This window comes from Asparagus officinalis, chromosome 5 (assembly GCF_001876935.1).
Source record: "Asparagus officinalis chromosome 5, Aspof.V1, whole genome shotgun sequence".
Taxonomy (NCBI): Eukaryota; Viridiplantae; Streptophyta; class Magnoliopsida; order Asparagales; family Asparagaceae; genus Asparagus; species Asparagus officinalis.
In genome coordinates, this window is record NC_033798.1 from 100720900 (window position 1) to 100728203 (window position 7304).

Below are 7304 nucleotides of genomic sequence, written 5' to 3' on the forward strand. Positions count from 1 at the left end.
ACCAACCAGAAAACACCCCCAAAACATTAAAAAACAAAAAACAGAACTAGCCGTTACTGTAGCAACGGTCGGTTGCGTACAGTAACTTCGGTCGACCGGTACGGTCGACCGGCTGAGCTATCTGCAAAGGCTGAGTACGTCCAAAGGACATTTCGGTCGACCGGTACGGTCGACCGGAGTTAACTGTAGCAGTGCCGCAGCTGTTTTGTAAAATCAATTTAAAATAGTAAATGAACTCCAAAAATTATGAAATTTTGTGGGAATGTCTAGACATGTAGAATAACATTTCAGAGAAAGAAATTATGAAAAATCGTTTCCCAGTGAGAGAAATAAATGTTTGAACACAGATTTACAGTTTCTTGAAAAACTGCAGACATACACGATTTTCTAAAATCAATTGGGTACAGTAAATCAACTCCAAAAATAGTAAAATTTTGAGAAAAGCTTTCTAAACATGTTATATAAACATGTCAAAGAAAAGAATTTCTTGAATATCACTTCCCATTTTATAAAACTCATCTGTTTTGTAAAACATGCACGACATGTGCACGAACGAAAACTGTGAATTTGTAAATTCCTTTAAACATAACAAATCAATTTCCAAACTTGATGAAACTTTGAGAAAATGTTTGCAAATGATATTTTGAACATGTTACAAAAGAATTTTCCAATTTGCATTTCCCAATTGTGAAATCTCATTATTTTGCAAAGTGTTCAAAACATGAAAAAAGTAATATACATGAAGTTGATGTTTTGACATAAATAATATTTTGAAACTTTGCACAATGATTATATAGACTTGACAAAATATGTATATGATGATTGTTAAGTCTATAAACTGAGAATACAATTATTGAGCTTAGAACCAAATACGAGTGTGTATATGATATTGAGCTTAGAGTATCTAACACACATAATATAAAATCCTAAACTAAATTACCAAGCTTGATTGGTCTTCAATAAGCTCTACTTGGTAATCTCGCGGATGAAGCTTGAACTTGATCTTTAACTTTGAATTGCAAGGCTTCACCGACATTCGCCAACCTCCTTTGGATGATGATCGTTGAAGCTCTATTCCATCCATCCTCCAACAACGTTTGTTTGTCTACAATAAATAAGAAAACACAATACTAGACAAACAACATTAGTGGTAAATTGTTTGTTAAACATCATCAAAACAAGAAGGCCAACAACATGTGGCTTATTTGAAGAATGTTCTACAATGATTTCATGTTAGCATGGATACGAAGCCAGTTAGTAAACCTTTGGGAGCCCATTTGAAACTTTCAACTGACCTTTCACCGAAGACAGCTGAAGGTCGAGAGTTGATATCGAAGACTCCATATGCGAGCGTGGTTGGGAGCTTGATATATACGATGGTATGTACGAGGCCGGACTTATCACCGGCGGTGAGCATGGTTTCGAGATACATGCACGATCCAGAAGTGGATCATTGGGACACCGTGAGATAGATTTTGAAGTACATTCGAGGTACACTCAATGTTGGTTTAGTTTATGAGTGGGACACTATAGGTGAGCAACTATGCATTGGTTTTGTTGATTCGGATTATGTCGGGGATTTAGAAAAGTGCCGGTCTACTACGGGGTATGTATTTACTTTGACCCGTGCACCGGTATGTTAGAGGCTTTGTCTACAATGGAGGCAGAGTATATGACGATTATAGAGGCTGTGAAGGACGCTATTTGGCTTCAAGGACTTTTGGAGGAACTTGGTATATCGCAGTGGTCCGTCACTATTCATTATGATAGCATGGGTACTATCTATTTGGCGAAGAATCAGGTTTTTCATATGAGGACGAAGCATATTGACGTTCGTTATCACTTCGTTCGAGATGTTCTTGAAGATGGCGATGTGAAGATTGTGAAAGTCCACACGAAGGATAATCCGGCGGATATGCTCACTAGATTGTGAAAGTCCACACGAAGGATAATCCGGCGGATATGCTCACTAAGGTGGTTCCGAGCAACAAGTTTTATTATTTATCGAAACTTATTGCACATTCGTAATTGTTGAGGCCATTGACAGCCTTTTGGATGAACTACGGGCGGCTTGATCCCTTGGGAGAGGTGTAAGCGTCTAAAAATGCCTATAGGTGTTCTTACACAGCTCGAGACGGAGAGAAGACAACGAACGTCGTTATCCGAGTCTAAGAGGATTATCTATCGTCAACAAGCGCATGAAGCGAAACGACGAACCAAGTGGCCCGCACGTGTCAATCAGCTCGCGCGCGTCGGTCAACACGCACGCATCAATCAGTTCGTGTGCATCGGTCAACACGCGCTCATTAATCAGTTCGTGTGCATCGGTCAACACGCGCTCGTTAATCAGTTCGTGCGAGTCGGTTAACACGCGCTCGTCAATCAGCTCGTGCGCGTAGGAAAACACGTGCACGTCAATCAGCTCGCGTGCGTCGATCAACACGCGCGCATCAATCAATTCGTGCACATCGATCAACACGCGCACATCAATCAGTTCGTGCGCATCGATCAACGCGCGCACGTCAACCAACGCGCGTTCGACGGTCAGTCTCGTAACGAAGCATACAAGTCAACAAGACGATCAATTATGTAAAACGATGGAGAATACAAGTCCCGAAAAAAACAGAAAACACCAAAGGACTCAGCGAAAACATCAAAACCCCGCACCCGCGCGGGTCCGACCATTGAAATTGGCGGGTTTTGTTTTTTCTCACCAAACTAATGATGAGGAAACTATTATTTTCTTGCTAATTGATTTTTTTGATAAGGAAACAGTTCCTCGCAGATTATGGATCTTTAGCGAGGAAATCATACTTTGTCATTGTTATATTTGGCGGGTTTTCCTCTATTTTTGGCCAAAAGTACAGCGATAAAATGATTATTTTCTCGTTAAATGTGCATTTCGTGATGAAAAAGTTCATCACCAAAATCTTATATTTTCTTGCCAATAAAATAACTAGTTAGGAGACCAAATCATGATCATCTTTAGTGAGGAACTAAAATTTTTATCGTAGAAGATGGTCTACTGTGAGGAAAATATATTCCTCATAGACGACCTACTGATATTTACCGAGGAAATAATATTTTCCTCGTCGAAAGTGATATTTGTTGAGGAAAATAATCTGATATTTACCGAGGAAATAATATTTTCCTCGTCGAAAGTGATATTTGTTGAGGAAAATAATTTTCTCGCAAAAAAGTTGGTCGCTAATGATATTTGTTGAGGAAAATAATTTTCTCGCAAAAAAGTTGGTCGCTAAAAGACTTGTCTGTTGTAGTGCAAACCCCTTCGTGTTAAGTTCTTATCACTCGACACCAAGAATCCCCATTGAGTAATCGATACAAGTCAACACTCCTACTGTGATTTGTACTCCCACTCCTACTGTCTACTTAGTCAAACATTCCTACAGTTAGGACCACAACCAAAATCCCCTCTCGATTCCTCTAATGAACGAGAGGTTCACAAATTGAGTGATCAAACCTATAAAAGTTAGGGTCATCTCACACTCCCACTCTCACTTGGTCAAACCTTCCTACAGTTAGGACCACAGTCAAAATCCCCTCTCGATTTCTTCAATGAACGAGAGGTCCACTTTTAAACCAAGTGATCAAACCTTCCTACAGTTAGGATTACCTTAAACTCCCACTTGGTCAAACCTTCCTACAGTAAGGATCAAAACCATAATTCATTCTCGATAAATGAAAAATCCATCTTTAGTTCGGTAATCTAACCTTCCGACAGTTAGGGTTATCTGAATCTTTTTGATTCTCGGTGTGAAGATCCCACTCTTAGTTTCACCTTCCCGGATTCTTGAAGTGGAGATCCCACTTTAAGTTTCCTTTTGTAACTGGAGATATAATATAAAATTCTTCCTCTTCAGCTTTGGGAGATAGAATATAAAATTCTTCCTCTCCCACATCGGGTTCGTCTTTGCCCTAAGAGAAGACACAATATTTCAACACCATCCTTCAACTCCATAATCCGTGCCTTCCACGCACGAGGAATTTTATCCCGAAGCCTAAGTAGGGATGAGTCAGTGCTTAACCCGCGCTGCTGGGTGGTTCGTTCTCATAAAAACGACCGAGTCTATGTATTCAGCATCATAGCAATAAAAATCCATGCCTTTTATGCATGGAGAATTTTATCCCGAAGCCTAAGTAGGGATGAGTCGGTGCTTAACCCGCGCTGCTGGGTGGTTCGTTCCCATAAAAACGATCGAGTCTACGTATTCAGCATTGTAGCAACAAAAATCCATGCCTTTTATGCATGAGGAATTTTATCCCGAATTTTGAGCAGGGATAAGTCAATGCCTAACACGCGTTGCCGGTTAGTTCTTGACCATAAAAAGAACAAAAGCCCACATATTCGACATTATGGCAGACCGTTATTAATAATGCCAAAATCCGCGCCTTACACGCGCGGGGAACTTTATCTCGACTCCTAAATAGAGATAAGTCAACACTTGACACGTGTTGCCGGTTTAGTCTTTCACCGATTAAAAAAGACACCAGAATCTCAGTATGGGGAAGTTTATCTCGAATCCTGAGTAGGGATAAGTTAGCGCCTAACACGCGTTGTCGGGTAGTCTATTCCCGTAAGAAAGACGAAGTCTACGTATTCAATATCGTAGCACTAAGAGAGTTAACTCTCTTAGCACAACGTCATATGCAGAATGGACTTAAACAATCCACATGCAATCCCGATTCAAACGGTAATCGATAAAGGCATGTCAAATCCGTTGAAGGCTGAGGATTTACCAAAAATCCTAAGTCTACGTCTGATACACGTCGTTGTTTAGTCTTTTCACAGGAGAAAGATGAAGTCTACGTATTCAATATCGTAGCACTAAAAGAGTTAACTCTTTTAGCACAACGTTATGTGCAGAACGGATTTAAACAATCTGTATGCTAGCCCGACTCAAACGGTAGTCGGTAAAGGCTAATCAAACCCGTTGATGGCTGAAAATTTGCCAAAAATTCTATAAATGCGGGGCATTGACACATCAACTTTATTAGTTGGTCTCGTGACTTGAGCATCCAACGACCTCGGGATAAGATCCATATCTGCAGCCGAAACAACTTTAATAGTTGGTCATGCAGCCCAGAATTTAGGACCGTCATGCTCCAATACCTTAAGAGCTTAAACTATGTAGACTCCAGCAAACGTACGAGTATAAACTGTGTTAACGCCGGTCAACACGTTACAGTAAAGATCGATGTCGGTCAACGTATCAGCAATCTCACCAAAATAAGGCAAACGATGATTTCAGGGAGTTCAATCGGATTCAGATATGAATTTCTGACGAAGATGATCAGTTCAAAGTCAACTCAATGACACGAGCTAAGTTCAGAAACTTACACACCAACTTTAATTCAAGATTTTGACAACGGTCAGACGATAAACGCAGCGTCAAAAGAACTTCATCTATTCGACAAAACACTGAGTAGACTAAAGGCTGAAGAAGTCAAGAATTGAAGCAATTCACAGGTCCATCTACGAAATTGAGAAAAAAGGTCTATCTTATCCAAAGACTTCCAGACTCTTCTATAAAAGAAATGAGTCTGAAATGCTTTAGAGGGGGTATCTGTAGGCGTCTAAAAATTCTTATAGGTATCCTTACATAGCTCGAGACGGAGAGAAGACAACGAACATTGTTATCCGAGTCTAAGAGGATTATCTGTCGTCGACAAGCGCATGAAGCGAAACGACGAACCAAGTGGGCCGCGCGTGTCAATCAGCTTGCACGCGTCGGTCAACACGCGCGCGTCAATCAGCTCGCGCGCGTCGGTCAACACGCGCACGTCAATCAGTTCGTGCGCATCGGTCAACACGTGCTCGTTAATCAGTTCGTGCGCATCGGTCAACACGCGCTCGTTAATCAGTTCACGTGCGTCGGTTAACACGCACTCGTCAATCAGCTCGTGCGCGTAGGAAAACACGTGCACGTCAATCAGCTCGTGCGTGTCGATCAACACGCGCGCATCAATCAGTTCGTGCGCATCGATCAACACGCGCGCATCAATCAGTTCATGCGCATCGATTAACACGCGCGCATCAATCAGTTCGTGCGCATCGATCAACACGCGCACGTCAACCAACGTGCGGTCGACGGTCAGTCCCGCAACGAAGCGTACAAGTCAACAAGACGATCAATTACGTAAAACGGTGGAGAATACAAGTCCCGAAAAAATGGAAAACACCAAAGGACTCAGCGAAAACGTCAAAACCCCACGTCCGCACTGTTGGCGTCTAAAATTGTCTACGAGAGCCCGCACGAAATCCGAAGCAATGAATGGGCGAGTCAAAGAGATTCACCTAATCAGCTCACGCACGTCGCTCAGCGCACTCACGCCATTCAACCCGTGCACGCCGGTCAACGCGCGTACGTCAGATCATCTCGTGTGTGTCGGTCAACGTGCTCTCGTCAACCTTAACCAACGCGCGTTCGACGATCGGTCTCGCGACGGAGCATACAAATCAACAAATCTATCGAATACGCGACAAGAACAAGTCTCGGAAGAAAGAAACGAAAAAGGGGAAAAAGTCGGCGAACCCGCGCTAAGCGCAGGACGGAATGATCCGACCCGCACAAGCGCAGGTCGGATGATTCCGACCCGCGCAAGTGCGGGTCGGATTAATCCGACCCGCACAAGCGCGGGTCGGATGATTCTGACCCGCGCAACGGGTCGGATTATTCCGACCCGCGCGAGCGCCGGTCGGATTATTCCGACCCGCGCGAGCGCGGGTCAGATCGTTCCGCCGCGCAGTCTAATATTTCAAATCACGTTTTGACGGTTTTAAATTGGTTTTTTGCGAGCGCGGGTCAGATCGTTCTGCCGCGCAGTCTAATGTCCCAAAACACGTTTTGACGGTTTTAAATTGGTTTTTTGCAGGGTTTATCGGTTCCAGGGGTTCTTAACTGACTTGAGATCATCCCCAAACGTGGTTAGGCTGCTGTTGACTGAAGATAGAGCCAAATCACTTATTCTCATCCAAATAACCGCATTCGAGGCCTATAAATATGAGCCAAAGGCCTCTATTTTCTGGATCTTGAATTTTATCAAGAGGACGAGGTGCTGCTGGATTGGAGAGTGAAGGAGCACGAAATTTCAGCGAAGGACAACGAGATCCCGACGAACTTCAGCACAAAGGAGAAGCCGCGTTCGAAGGATCTGAAGTCCGTACGTCCGTTCCTTGAGATTAGGCTTTGTCTTAATCTCGAGAAGAGCCCTGGAATCGCTTTGTCGATTTCAGGACTTCAAGCAAATACCCCCTTGGTGAGGTAGAAGCTCTGCCCAATTTC